At 35.7% G+C, this 16,409-nt stretch overlaps 1 protein-coding gene across 2 annotated transcripts in view; it reads right to left on the bottom strand.

Moving 5' to 3' along the window:
• Window positions 1-16,409, bottom strand: part of NUDCD1 (NudC domain containing 1) — a 92,773-nt gene that overhangs the window by 61,876 nt on the left and 14,488 nt on the right. The gene's annotated exons all lie outside the window — the stretch shown is intronic.

Here is a 16,409-nt window from a genome sequence, read left to right as displayed (position 1 = left end):
ATGATCAGTATTTTTAACTAATTGGAAATACTGCATCATATTCTAAACGCCTACATGGACATTCCTGTGGTATGAAAATGCTGTATTATGCTAATAACAACTTGGGTTTTTGTTGACACATTTTTATTGTATATATGTCCTTACAATATAAAGTTATAAGATATGGATTACACATCATTAAAATGTTTTACAAGAAAACATATAAAAAGGGCTACAACTGAGAAAATAAACTTCCTCTCATACACCAAACTGTATTCAATTCAATTAATTTTTTTAAAATTTATTCATTTGATTTATTTTATTTTCGGCTGCGTTGGGTCCTCGTTGCTGCGTGCAGGCTTTCTCTAGCTGCGGTGAGCGGGAGCCACTTTTTGTTGCGGTGGCTTCTCTTGTTGTGGAGCACGGGCTCTAGGTGCACAGGCTTCAGTAGTTGTGGCTCTAGGCTTCTAGAGCGCAGGCTCAATAGTTGTGGTGCACGAGCTTAGTTGCTCTGCAGCATGTGGGATCTTCCCAGACCAGGGCTCGAATCCGTGTCCCCTGCATTGGCAGGCATATTCTTAACCACTGCGCCACCAGGGGAGCCCTCAACTTTTTATTGTTGTTTTAGTTTTTAGTTAGCAGGTTTTCCTGCAGTACAAAAATAATCCTTGACTCATGTATATCATTCCCTGCTCCTAGAACTGTTTAGATCAATATATGTACATATTAAAAAAATTTAAGTAAACTGTGTCCTGATTAGCCTCAAGTTTTTTAGTGACCCACTGTTTCTTTCTAAAGCATGCAATTTTCTTTAAAACAGCAACTTTCCTTCTTTTTGTACTCATATTTTACTGATTTACATAATATTGCATTAAATAATGAAAATGCAACAACAAACACAGCTGGCATAAAGTTTTTAGAATGACAAAATCTGGGTATTAGTGATATAAAGCTCAACTAACAGAAATAGAATTGTAACAGCATAGTACTGAGTAGCCTACTGGCAATAAACATTAAGGTTACCGTGGTCTTCAGTCAGTATGTTATTCAAAGAGAATAGAGAATATCAGTTAATCCAGTTAGTTAAGTGAAGGCAAGTAAGAGAAATTTTACTGCAGGCTGATGTCTACGTAGGCATTTAGAACATGATGCGGTATTTCCAATTATTGTGAAGGAAATGGACTAGTCAACAAATGATAGTGGAACACTAGGGATCTTTAGGAAAAAAATTACACAAAAATATTCCTTACTCCGGATAGATTAATAAAATAAATGTCTTAAGGGAAAAGTAAAATAACTGTGTTAGAAGATTAATAATGTTTTAATAATCTCAAGGTGGAGAAAGCCTTCCTATGTAAATAAAAGACATGTAGGAGGTAGGGAGAGAAATACTTGCCACAAATATAAAGCAGTACTAATATCTATAACATACAAAGTACCCTTAAAACTCAACAAGAAAGACAAGTTATTAAAAATATTTTAATGGGAAAAGAATATGAACAGGAAAACTATGGTTTAAAAAAAACGAGCAAAATGCTCAAACTCACTAGTAAAAAAAAATATATGATTAAAATAATAAGATATCTCTATTAGCCAGAAAAAAAAAAATTTCAGACTGTTAATGTCTATTCTTGGCTAAGGTGCCCTGCTGGTGGGAATAGAAATAAGTATAGGCTTTCAGCAATGATTATAAATCAAATTTTATGATGCATTATATACCATTTAATGTAATTCCACTTCTAGGAATTTATAAGAATACTTGCACATGTACACTAAGATCCATATAACGAGAATGTTTATTTTAACAATGAAAATGAAAAACTGTGTCAATAAAAACTAAGATACAACCTAGCTGTTTATCAACAGTAAGTAAGAAAATAGCAGCCCTTGACATCCCAGTGCTAGCCTGGTAGTATCAGCTAGGCCTTGGTTTTGCTATGAGCTGGTGACACTAACAGCTATGTTCTCCTGATGAACATAAACAATTCCACAGAACATCATCATCAGACAAGGCCACTGTGTGACCTCTGTCACCGTAACAGAACAAGACAAAAACAGCATCACCCTGTAATGGCATCTGAACACAGATAAAACAGGAACATTGTCAAAGCTACAAACAGGACCCTAATCCATGTCAATATTACTAACCACAGCTTGAGCCTTGGCCCAGTCTTCTTCCCTCCTTCTGGATAAGACTTATTAAGATATCCATCATGGAATTATCCAGTTTCCTAACAGTATCCAATCCAGAGCAAAGCCCCAGTTTCTTAAATCCTCCCCCAAAATCATCTAATATAAGCTCAATCCTACAATAAGTCCTTTCTAACATCTTCTGAGATACCCTATGGTTCCGCATGGTATGCATTCTCTGCTGCAAAAAGTAATGAATCCCGGCTTCCCTGGTGGCGCAGTGGTTGAGAATCTGCCTGCCAATGCAGGGAACACGGGTTCGAGCCCTGGTCTGGGAAGATCCCACATGCCGCAGAGCAACTGGGCCCGTGAGCCACAACTACTGAGCCTGCGCGTCTGGAGCCTGTGCTCCGCAACAAGAGAGGCCGCGATAGTGAGAGGCCCGCGCACCGCGATGAAGAGTGGCCCCTGCTTGCCGCAACTGGAGAGAGCCCTCGCACAGAAATGAAGACCCAACGCAGCCATAAATGAATAAATAAATGAATAAATTAAAAAAAAAAAAAGTAATGAATCCAATGTGTTCAACTATAGATGTGTACCTGGCATCCTTGTCTGGAAAGCACTGGCAGAGGAATGGTTAACTGTGGAATAATCATCCTTTGGAATACCAAATAACTCTTAAATATACTGAAGTAGATTTACAATACATCAAAAAGATCACCAAGATAATAACTGGGAAAAAAGATGCAGAATATGTATAAATCCATGTATGTTGAAACAAACATTGTGATATGACAGCACAGAGTAAGCTGTAGACAGACACGTGCTCTTCTGTTAATAGTGTATACTATTAGGAAAATGAGATCAAAGTGCAACTGGTGGTAAGGGAGATTGGGGGTAAAGAAGAACTTTCCATTACTGCTTCAAAAACATTGCTTGACTTTTTTTTTTTTTTTCATATTGAGTAATTTACGTGTATTATACATAATTAAAGGATGTGAATAAGATAAAATAAAATGGAACTTCTTCCTCAGAATAGTTGTTTCAAAGTAAAAGTTTCTAGTGGTCTCCTCCACTACATGCTCTTCACTATGTCTAATCTAGGGAAGCATCATTAGGAAGCCACTATAAATTATAAAGGTGGTTTTAAGCCATCTTCTTTTAAATACAAGGTTCCACATAAATGAGATTGCTAGGCATCTAATTATCAGATAAATGAGTGCAATATCTAGGAGAATGATTAAGATATTCAAGTTTATAAATGTGAAGCCAATTAATTAAATTAAAATGCAAAAGAAAACATACAGTATCTCAAAGTTATATGATAGTTTATGTGAAAGAACCTAAATGTTCCTGATTTTTGAAACCTAATTCTCAAAGAGTACATTTTAATTTTAAATGGACTGTACCAATAAAATATTTTCTTGTGTAAATTAGAGTACTAAATTATTTCTGAATAACCTTCAATAACAGTTTTACAGTGTCCTAATAATAAAGCTTTATGTAATTAGCATCTATAATGTCCTGGTCCCACCCAATCATTTTCTTCCTCCAGTCAAAAAAAAAAATTAACGTAACTATGTTCAAAGCTGTTGAAAATCATTCTAACATTTCACAGGTGAATTGCAAAAAAAATTAAAATTTCACTGATAAATGGAGCACTTATTGAATGACTACAATGTACAGTATTGTATTAAATAAGTGCTTTGACTTTTTGCCATCTCATTTAATTATTTCCAAACCCTATGAAGTTGAAATTATTATCCCACTTTAAGAAGATAAAGAACTCTGTTCAAAAAGATTAAATAATTTGCCTGGAATTCCACTGCTAGAAAATGGCAGGGCCAATATTCAAATCTTGGTTGACCACACTCCAAAAGTTGGTCTTTCCTGTATTCCACACTTTCTTGAGAAGAAAACACTTCTCAAGTTCTTCTAAACAAATGATACCCCAGAACTCAATGCAACTTACAGAATAACTCCCCACCCCGCCAAAAAAAAAAAACCCTAATATGAACGAAACTACCATATTCAGTTTTTCTTTCAGGCTAATATATTACACACTATTTTAATTAGATTCCTGAGTCAACAAAACATAATACAAAAATCTCAATGTCCACATATTGTATATAAATGACACTCAACAGTAAATAAGTACTGTTTTCATAAACTGTACATATTTATGAAAACATCTCAAAACCATTTGGGGATCTCTTAGTTACAGCTACAAGGAGACAAGCTCTGAACTAACAAAGCATTTTTCTAATACATGTACATTTACAGAAAACACTACTCAAGTTTAAAAAACTGGTCAAGCTAAATTAAATAAGGATGCCATTTACTAGTATTATTAGACATTGACATTTAAAAATTTGCCCTTTTAAAAGGGAGTGATCTTTTTCTGGAGAAAGGCTCTTATCATTAATAACTATTAACTTTATTCGGAAGAAAAAAAAGTCTTCCTTTTTCCTTCTTCTGCCCCCACTCTTTTTTTTTTTTTTTTGCTAAAGCTTTAAGGAAAGGTGTTTTAAATTAATTGCAATTTGACTGAGTAACGTCTTTATGTACCACAAAGCTTTCAATAATGCATTAAGCACACACAGTTCCAAGAACTTACTCCACTCGTTTTTCTTTAACCAGGTAAATTACTGGCTCCCTATTAATAAATTCAGCTGTAGAAAATAAGCTAGATTCAGGTCTAGATAAGAACACACTGGCATACAACTGAGCTGGACTAAGAAGCAACCTCACAAATGCATGCTTCAAATGGAATCCAGGAACTCTCCTCTCGATCTTTACATGCAATTTAAAGAGGCACCACAAGATGACGCTCTTCTTTAGTAGCAAAAACAGTTTTTCAGATAAACGGAAAAATAAATTAGGACAGAATTAATCCCCTAAATATTAAGAAACAGAACACATTACTTTAAAATAAGCCCTAATATCATAATAAAATGACAAAATAATAACCAAATTTTAGAACACAATTTTTTTTTCTTTCCTAAGGAGTTTTCTACTTCCTAACTGTACTTCCTCCCAACTGACATTTCTCTAAAATTAACAATTGTAAACCACAAGTTAGACTGACTTAGAAGTATAATGCCTCTATAAACCTGTGTGTTGAACTGCTGCCACCTGCTGGCTCCTGATAAAATCTAACGGTCAAGCAACTTGCGGATTTCCTTTCTTGGGCCCTATAGCCTTCATCTTGACCACAGTAGTGTTTGGTCCAGATTAGCATGGATGGTCATTTTTGTAAATCAGCCACAAGAAAAGAACCTCTCTGGGATTTGTGCACGTGTGCCTTTGACTCAAAAAAAAAAAAAAAATCAGACAATAAAATGTATATTAGAACTGTTTTCTGCTTTAAAAAAAGTCAATGAGTATCTAGCAGCCAATACTCTCCACCTGCCCCCAACACAGTTCAAAGAGCAAGTCAATTTCCTTTGTTGCTGATCAGAAAAATAATAACAGATTATTCCAATCTGAAACTATTCCAGTTCCAGAAAGCTCTCCAATTCAAGGAAGCCAGCAAAACTTTAATCAAAATCTGACAGATACCAACAAAATCAAAATCAAAAACCAATATAACTTGTGAAAACAAATACAAATATTACAAACGACAGCAAACAGAAACCAATAATGTATCAAAAGAATAACACACTCTAACCAAAAATAATTTATTCCAGGAACTTAAGGAATTATAAAATTAAGGAATGTTATTTTATTTTATTTTATTATTTTTTTTAATGCATTTTAGTGACATAGGAATTATAGCAGAAATCTTTTTTTTTTTTAAAGAATGGGGGATTCTTTTTGATTGTTTGTTTGTTTGTTTGTTTGTTTTAATGGCTGTGTTGGGTCTTTGTTTCTGTGCGAGGGCTTTCTCTAGTTGCAGCAAGTGGGGGCCACTCTTCATCGCGGTGCACGGGCCTCTCACTATCGCGGCCTCTCTCTTTGCGGAGCACAGGCTCCAGATGCGCAGGCTCAGTAATTGTGGCTCACAGGCTTAGTTGCTCCGTGGCATGTGGGATCTTCCCAGACCAGGGCTCGAACCCATGTCCCCTGCATTGGCAGGCAGACTCTCAACCACTGCACCACCAGGGAAGCCCCAAGGAATTTTAAAACTACAACATATCAATTTAATTCACTACACTGATAAATTAATAAAAGGCACACAATCATTAACAATAGGTGGGTTCTGAAAAGGCATGCAATAAAATTCAGCAGGCATAAAAAAAACATTAAATAGAAACAGAAACTCAAAGAAGCAACTTTAGAACAATAAAAGCTATTTATCTAAAACTGACAATAAGTATTCTCTCAAGTAAATTTAAAAGTCATTACAATTAAAATCAAAAGCTAAACAGGGATACTTGCAGTCCACATTATTATTCAACATTGTCTCAGAGGTTCTATCTACATCAATAAGACAAAAATGAAATGACACAGGAATGTTATTTCTACTCTCATAAATACTGGAAAAGGAGAGATAAAACCATTTCCTTTTGCTAAGGATGGAACTGTCTATGTACATTGAAAACCTAAATGGGAGTATATAAAAATTACTGAATTGTCAAATAAGGTGACTGCTTATATAACAAATAGTCTTTATCAATAAGCATCTAGGAAAGAAAACAGAAAAAACTATATTCTATTAATGAGAGGCAGAAACCATAAAATATTCAAGAATAAACTTAATAAGCATAAGATTAAGGGAAAACTATAAAAATCTTACTTAAGGACATAAAAGAAGATCTAAATAAATGAAAGGATATACCATGTTCTTGCGTAAAAAAAAAAAAAGCCAATTCTCCCCAACAAAAAAAAAACTACCCACTCTAGCCCAAAACTGGAGATTTCTCTAATAAAAGTTTTAACTAGACTGACTCTGGCCATCAGGCCTAGCTAAGTACAGGGGTAAAGAACACCACTGAAAGAAAACAGAGGAATCAGCAAATCCCCACATATTAAAAGATAAGACTACAAACTCTTTTCTTTCCTTTGGATCCCAGAAAGCCACAATCAGGGCTTAATACTTCTCAGACAAGAAACCAGAGGACTCCTCTCTGAGGTCACCTGCCAGCCCAGGAGATATAACTTACAAAAACTAACATTCAGGTCAGGGGATTCTCACTCAAACATACAGTTGTCACTTAACAGTTGGGGAAAAAAACAAAAAAGGTATATATAGGTATACAGTAGGTCTTTTCGATAGAGGATCTAATAAACTATTTTTAGAGTGTGTATTATGTCCTTTCGACTAAATAATTCAAGGACTTTGTAATCCAATTGCTAAAAAGAGAATACATATGAAGTGCTAAAAGAATTCATGGATGAGAATGACAACTGAGAACTAGGAAAGAATGCACCTTGTAGAAACGTTCCCAGAAGTCATGCATTCTAAATTATGGTTTCCTTATTGCTTTCTAAGAGGAAAAAAAAAAAAAAACTTTTGAATTTTACCAGGAAACTAAACAAATTTAAATGTACACTATATTTAGGAAGGTGTACCTTGCTTTGAACATGTACAAACATACAAAAGAGGTTATTTCAATGTCAAGTTCAAATTGGGGAAGAGAGGGAAGGAAGCTCTTCATATTCTACTGTAAATTAACAAACTGGAAGAGACTTTACTTTGTATACTGCAGCATTCCCACTGCCTACAATAATGCATAACATAGAGCAGGTATTCAACAAACATTTTGAATGTCGAATGAATAGTATTAAATTAGACTACGTGACTGAGTTAGGCTCCATAAGTCAATATTCTTAAAGAATATCCAGATTTTAGATTTGTCTTTCTAAACAAAACATAACAGAATCTTAAAAAAAAAGTAAAAGCCCTTAAATTTAAAAGACACAATAAAATGCTAACTATGCATATGCAGAGTATGGATGTGTATGATCATGTATGGGCAATATAGCACACACGTATGTCTATAGGGCATCTGGCTGTGTGCATACACTATCCAGTATATAGTGTATATAGAGTGTATGTGTATATAGTGTCTCTAATGAGTCAACAGACAGGAAAAGAGAGACTAAACCAAATAAGGAACTATAACAAATTATTCTAAGGTGTCCACAGAAGCTAGACAATAGGACAGGAAAAGGAATCAGAGACATATTAGTCTTTGCTCTGATTCATGTCAAGTAATCTATCAAATAAAATTATTTTGCGATAGCCTCACCCACCAGAGGGCAGACAGCAGAAGCAAGAAGAACTATAATCCTGCAGCCTGTGGAACAAAAACCACATTCACAGAAAGATGGACAAGATGAAAAGGCAGAGGGCTACGTACCAGATGAAGGAACAAGATAAAACCCCAGAAAAACAACTAAATGCAGTGGCGATAGGCAACCTTCAAGAAAAAGAATTCAGAATAATGATGGTGAAGATGATCCAGGACCTCGGAAAAGGAATGGAGGCAAAGATCGAGAACATGCAAGAAATGTTTAACAAAGACCTAGAAGAATTAAAGAACAAACAAACAGAGATGAACAATACAATAACTGAAATGAAAACTACACTAGAAGGAATCAATAGCAGAGTAACTGAGGCAGAAGAACGGATAAGTTACCCGGAAGACAGAAGGGTGGAATTCACTGCTGCGGAACAGAACAAAGAAAAAAGAATGAAAAGAAATGAGGACAGCCTAAGAGACCTCTGGGACAACATTAAACGCAACAACATTCACATTATAGGGGACCCAGAAGGAGAAGAAAGAGAGAAAGGACCCGAGAAAATATATGAAGAGATTATAGTCGAAAACTTCCCTAACATGGGAAAAGAAATAGCCACCCAAGTCCAGGAAGCGCAGAGAGTCCCATACAGGATAAACCCAAGGAGAAACACGCTGAGACACATAGTAATCAAAGTGGCAAAAATTAAAGACAAAGAAAAATTATTGAAAGCAGCAAGGGAAAAACGACAAATAACATACAAGGGAACTCCCATAAGGTTAACAGCTGATTTCTCAGCAGAGACTCTACAAGCCAGAAGGGAGTGGCATGATATACTTAAAGTGATGAAAGGGAAGAACCTACAACCAAGATTACTCTACCCGGCAAGGATCTCATGCAGATTTGATGGAGATATCAAAAGCTTTACAGACAAGCAAAAGCTAAGAGAATTCAGCACCACCAAACCAGCTATACAACAAATGCTAAAGGAACTTCTCTAAGTGGGAAACACAAGCGAAGAAAAGGACCTACAAAAACAAACCCAAAACGATTAAGAAAATGGTCAGAGGAACATACATATCGATAATTAACTTAAATGTGAATGGATTAAATGCTCCAACCAAAAGACACAGGCTTGCTGAATGGAAAAAAAAAAAAGACCCATATATATGCTGTCTACAAGAGACCCACTTCAGACCTAGGGACACATACAGACTGAAAGGGAGGGGATGGAAAAAGATATTCCATGCAAATGGAAATCAAAAGAAAGCTGCAGTAGCTATACTCATATCAGATAAAATAGACTTTAAAATAAAGAATGTTACAAGAGACAAGGAAGGACACTACATAATGATCAAGGGATCAATCCAAGAAGAAGATATAACAATTATAAATATATATGCACCCAACATAGGAGCACCTCAATACATAAGGCAACTGTTAACAGCTATAAAAGAGGAAATCAACAGTAACACAAGAATAGTGGGGGACTTTAACACCTCACTTACACCAATGGACAGATCATCCAAAATGAAAATAAATAAGGAAACAGAAGCTTTAAATGACACAACAGACCAGTTAGATTTAATTGATATATATAGGACATTCCATCCAAAAACAGCAGATTACACGTTCTTCTCAGGTGCACACGGAACATTCTCCAGGATAGATCACATCTTGGGTCACAAATCAAGCCTCAGTAAATTTAAGAAAATTGAAATCATATCAAGCATCTTTTCTGACCACAACGCTATGAGATTAGAAATGAATTACAGGGAAAAAAAGGTAAAAAACACATAGACATGGAGGCTAAACAATACGTTACTAAATAACAAAGAGATGACTGAAGAAATCAGAGAGGAAATCAAAAAATACCTAGAGACAAATGACAATGAAAACACGATGATCCAAAACCTATGGGATGCAGCAAAAGCAGTTCTAAGAGGGAAGTTTATAGCTATACAAGCCTACCTCAAGAAACAAGAAAAATCTCAAATAAACAATCTAACCTTACACCTAAAGGAACTAGAGAAAGAAGAACAAACAAAACCCAAAGTTAGCAGAAGGAAAGAAATCATAAAGATCAGAGCAGAAATAAATGAAATAGAAACAAAGAACACAATAGCAAAGATCAATAAAACTAAAAGCTGGTTCTTTGAGAAGATAAACAAAATTGATAAATCATTAGCCAGACTCATCAAGAAAAAGAGGGAGAGGACTCAAATCAATAAGATTAGAAATGAAAAAGGAGAAGTTACAACAGACACCGCAAAAATACAAAGCATCCTAAGAGACTACTACAAGCAACTCTATGCCAATAAAATGGACAACCTGGAAGAAATGGACAGATTCTTAGAAAGATATAACCTTCCAAGACTGAACCAGGAAGAAACAGAAAATATGAACAGACCAATCACAAGTAATGAAGTTGAAACTGTGATTAAAAATCTTCCAACAAACAAAAGTCCAGGAGCAGATGGCTTCATAGGTGAATTCTATCAGACATCCAGAGAAGAGCTAACACCCATCCTTCTAAAACTCTTCCCAAAAATTGCAGAGGAAGGAACACTCCCAAACTCATTCCATGAGGCCACCATCACCCTGATACCAAAACCAGACAAAGATACTACAAAAAAAGAAACTTACAGACCAATATCACTGATGAATATAGATGCAAAAATCCTCAACAAAATACTAGCAAACAGAATGCAACAACACATTAAAAGGATCATACACCATAATCAAGTGGGATTTATCCCAGGGATGCAAGGATTCTTCAATATACACAAATCAATCAATGTGATACACCATATTAACAAATTGAAGAAGAAAAATCATATGATCATCTCAATAGATGCAGAAAAAGCTTTTGAGAAAATTCAATACCCATTTATGATAAAAACTCTCCAGAAAGTGGGCGTAGAGGGAACCTACCTCAACATAATAAAGGCCATATAAGACAAACCCACAGCAAACATCATTCTCAATGGTGAAAAACTGAAAGCATTTCCTCTAAGATCAGGAACAAGACAAGGATGTCCACTCTCACCACTATTATTCAACATAGTTTTGGAAGTCCTAGCCATGGCAATTAGAGAAGAAAAAGAAATAAAAGGAATAAAATTGGAAAAGAAGAAGTAAAACTGTCACTGTTTGCAGATGACATGATACTACATATAGAGAATCCTAAAGATGCCACCAAAAAACTACTAGAGCTAATCAATGAATTTGGTAAAGTTGCAGGATACAAAATGAATGCACAGAAATCTCTTGCATTCCTATACACTAATGATGAAAAATCTGAAAGAGAAATTAAGGAAACACTCCTATTTACCATTGCAACAAAAAGAATAAAATGCCTGGGAATACACCTACCTAGGGAGACAAAAGACCTCTATGCAGAAAATTAAAAGACACTGATGAAAGAAATTAAAGATGATACCAACAGAAGGAGAGATATACCATGTTCTTGAACTGGAAGAATCAATACTGTGAAAATGACTATATTATCCAAAGCAATCTACAGATTCGATGCAATCCCTATCAAATTACCAATGGCATTTTTTACGGAACTAGAACAAAAAATCTTAAAATTTGTACGGAGACACAAAAAACCCTTAATAGCCAAAGCAGTCTTGAAGGAAAAAAATGGGACTGGAGGAATCAGACTCCCTGACTTCAGACTATACTACAAAGCTACAGTAATCAAGACAATATGGTACTGGCACAAAAACAGAAACATAGATCAATGGAACAAGATAGAAAGCCCAGAGATTAACCCACGCACCTATGGTCAACTAATCTATGACAAAGGAGGCAAGGATATACAAGGGAGAAAAGACAGTCTCTTCAGTAAGTGGTGCTGGGGGGCCTCCCTGGTGGCGCAGTGGTTGAGAATCTGCCTGCTAATGCAGGGGACATGGGTTCGAGCCCTGGTCTGGGAAGATCCCACATGCCGCGGAGCAACTAGGCCCGTGAGCCATAACTACTGAGCCTGCGCGTCTGGAGCCTGTGCTCCGCAACAAGAGAGGCCGCGATAGTGAGAGGCCCGTGCACCGCGATGAAGAGTGGCCCCCACTTGCCAGAACTAGAGAAAGCCCTTGCACAGAAACGAAGACCCAACACAGACAAAAATAAATAAATAAATTAATTAATTAATTAAAAAAAAAAAAGAAGAACCTCTGCTTTGCTGCAGCTGTGAGGAAGAGGGAATATTTTAAAAAAATAAAATAAAATAAGTGGTGCTGGGAAAACTGGACAGCTACATGTAAAAGAATGAAATTAGGACACTCTCTAACACCGTACACAAAAATAAACTCAAAATCGATCAGAGACCTAAATATAAGACCAGACACTATAAAACTCTTAGAGGAAAACATAGGAAGAACACTCTGACATAAATCACAGCAAGATCTTTTTTGATCCACCTCTTAGAGTAATGGAAATAAAAACAAAAATAAACAAATGGGACCTAATGAAACTTCAAAGCTTTTACACAGCAAAGGAAACCATAAACAAGATGAAAATACAACCCTCAGAATGGGAGAAAATATTTGCAAACGAATCAACAGACAAAGGATTAATCTACAAAATATATAAACAGCTCATGCAGCTCAATATTAAAGAAACAAACAACCCAATCCAAAAATGGGCAGAAGACCTAAATAGACATTTCTCCAAAGAAGACATACAGATGGCCAAGAAGCACATGAAAAGCTGCTCAACATCACTAATTATTAGAGAAATGCAAATCAAAACTACAATGAGGTATCACCTCACACCAGTTAGAATGGGCATCGTCAGAAAATCTACAGACAACAAATGCTGGAGAGGGTGTGGAGAAAAGGGAACCCTCTTGCACTGTTGGTGGGAATGTAAATTGACACAGCCACTATGGAGAACAATATGGAGGTTCCTTAAAAAACTAAAAATAGAATTACCATATGACCCAGCAATCCCACTACTGAGCATATACCCAGAGAAAACCGTAATTCAAAAAGACACATGCACCCAAATATTCATTGCAGCACTATTTACAATAGCCAGGTCATGGAAGCAACCTAAATGCCCATCAACAGACGAATGGATAAAGAAGTTGTGGTACATATATACAATGGAATATTACTCAGCCATAAAAAGGAACGAAATTGAGTCATTTGTTGAGAAGTGGATGGATCTAGAGACTGTCATACAGAGTGAAGTAAGTCAGAAAGAGAAAAACAAATATCGTATATTAATGCATGTATGTGGAACCTAGAAAAATGGTACAGATGAGCTGGTTTGCAGGGCAGAAGTTGAGACACAGATGTAGAGAATGGACATATGGACACCAAGGGGGGAAAACTGCGGTGGGGTGGGGATGGTGGTGTGCTGAATTGGGCGATTGGGATTGACGTGTATACACTGATGTGTATAAAATTGATGCCTAATAAGAACCTGCAGTATAAAAAAACAAACACACAAAACAACTAATACTAAACTTTCATTGGGTTATTTGTATGGAAATATGTTAATATAAATGTTTCAGACATTACATGAAATTTCTAAAAATCTTATATTTGTATTTGTATGGAAATATGTATGGAAATATGTTAATATAAATGTTTCAGACATTACATGAAATTTCTAAAACTCTTATATGTTCTGGTATAATGTTATAAGTAATAATCCTAGTTATTACTTTAAAATGTATATCTCAGAAATAACTAATTTTCTTGTCAACTGCATTATTATGAACTTTCATCAAATCTTTAACAGTGGTCATTTTTAAGTCTTTTCTCATTTACAGACAGTTCTGGGTGTACTCTGATGCTTTTGCAAATATGTTCCTATAAAAGGCTTTCATCTTCAAGAAATTCATGGAAAAGACTCTGACAAGTACAGGTTTCTGGTAACTGACTGTACTGCTGAACTGAATGAATAAGCATTTTCAGAACTCTAATGAAAAACTGATGAACTCGTAAAAGTGCTAACAAAAGATCAAGATGAAAAAAAAAAATTAATTACATGGGACTGAGTGAACTGATGAGGATGAGTATAATTTTTGTGACTTTCTGTCTGAATTAAAAAAAAAAAAATCCCACAAGGACTCAGAGGCAAAGAATATACAAATCAATTTTCACTGCAAAGTAAAGGAGCTGTTACAGTGGAGGATTACTGGACTGAATGTCAATATTATGACATAGTATGAGTGTGTTTCATGTTTGGTAATTGCAATCATTGTTGCTTTTGTTGTGGTCATCCATGTACAATGCTTGGTGTCAGTCTATTTATCTCTTGTAAAAATAAAATACAGTGTGTGTGTGTGAAAAAATATATAAAATGATGATTTGTCATGAAAAAAAAAAAAAGAAAATCTACAAACAACAAATGCTGGAGAGGGTGTGGAGAAAAGGGAACCCTCTTGCACTGTTGGTGGGAATGTAAATTGATACAGCCACTATGGAGAACAGTATGGAGCTTCCTTAAAAAACTAAAAATAGAAATACCATATGATCCAGCAATCCCACTACCAGGCATATACCCTGAGAAAACCATAATTCAAAAAGACACATGCACCCCAATATTCATTGCAGCACTATTTACAATAGCCAGGTCATGGAAGGAACCTAAATGCCCACCAACAGACGAATGGATAAAGAAGATGTGGTACATATATACAATGGAATATTACTCAGCCATAAAAAGGAACAAAATTGGGTCATTTGTTGAGACGTGGATGGATCTAGAGACTGTCATACAGAGTGAAGCAAGTCAGAAAGAGAAAAACAAATATCGTATAGTAACGCATTTATATGGAACCTAGAAAAATGGTACAGATGAACTGGTTTGCAGGGCAGAAGTTGAGACACAGGTGTAGAGAACAAACGTATGGACACCAAGGGGAGAAAGCCGTGGGGGGGGTGGGGGTGGGGGTGTGATGAATTGGGTGATTGGGACTGACATGTATACACTGATGTGTATAAAACTGATGAGTAATAAGAACCTGCAGTATAAAAAAATAAATAAAATAAAATTCAAAAATAAAAAAAGAGCTGTAAATAGTCTCCTCAAAAAAATAAATAAATAAAATAAAATAAATTATTTTATTTCCTATGGAAACTTTGCAATAGAAGAAAAATATACTGACCAGTCCACACTGCTTATCTACAGTATTTCAAATGCAGTCATGAACTTTAATTCTAGATTTTCAATCTTTTGATTTAAGTTGGAATTAGTACCCCAAATCATGATATCAATGAGTGAACTGATAAAACCAAGCTTCTGGCTCTAAAATGCGACCTTATCCGCACCCCTCTCCTAGCCATGCATCGTAGTAAACTATTTCCTCTTCATACTACTTCTGCATCTTATCCTTACTTCCGCTGTGACGTTATCAATTTATTTGTGTGTGTGGCTACAAAGCATGCAGCAGTATTCAATAAATGTTTGTTGAAGAAAAATAAATCTTTCTTATTCAGTAAAATTATCTCAACAAACCAGACTCATACTTGTACCTGAAGAATAGAAAGATCCTATCAAGAATGTAAAGCCAACTCCAAAGAGTAAGAACAAGCTTTAAACAACTGTTATCCATTGTATAAACATACTGATTAAGCCTTCTGCTGGCTGCTAGGATTACAGAAATATAAGAAAGACCCACAGCCTAGACCAAGTGTTGGCAAACTATAGCCCATGAGCCAAATTAGCCTGTTGTTTTTGTAAATAAAGTTTTATTGGAACACAGCCACACTCACTGTTTACATATTGTGAATTGCTGTTTTCACATTACTACAGCAAAACTGAGCACCTGTGACATAAGACTGTCTGGTCCATAAACCCTATAACATTTATTATCTGGCCCCGTGCAGAAGAAGTTTGCCAACCCCTGGCCTAGCAGAAATTCAAAGTCCATGCAGATCTGAGAGCCAATGGTTTGAATATCCCTGGGGGAACAAAGGGAGGACATCAGGGCAAGCTTCCTAGATGAAATGGTTAGCTGAAACTCAAGTGAAGACTGGGAAGCAGCCTGACACACAAGTAAGAGAGAATGTTTCAGGTAGAGTAAATTATGTGGGAAAAGGGCTGGAGGGAAAAGGATACAGGGCATGTTTCAGTAACTGCAAGAGTTTAGT

Source organism: Balaenoptera ricei, chromosome 17 (assembly GCF_028023285.1).
Source record: "Balaenoptera ricei isolate mBalRic1 chromosome 17, mBalRic1.hap2, whole genome shotgun sequence".
NCBI classification, from domain to species: Eukaryota; Metazoa; Chordata; class Mammalia; order Artiodactyla; family Balaenopteridae; genus Balaenoptera; species Balaenoptera ricei.
The sequence above is the reverse complement of the archived record's forward strand: the minus strand, read 5'-3'. Positions and strand labels throughout refer to the sequence as shown.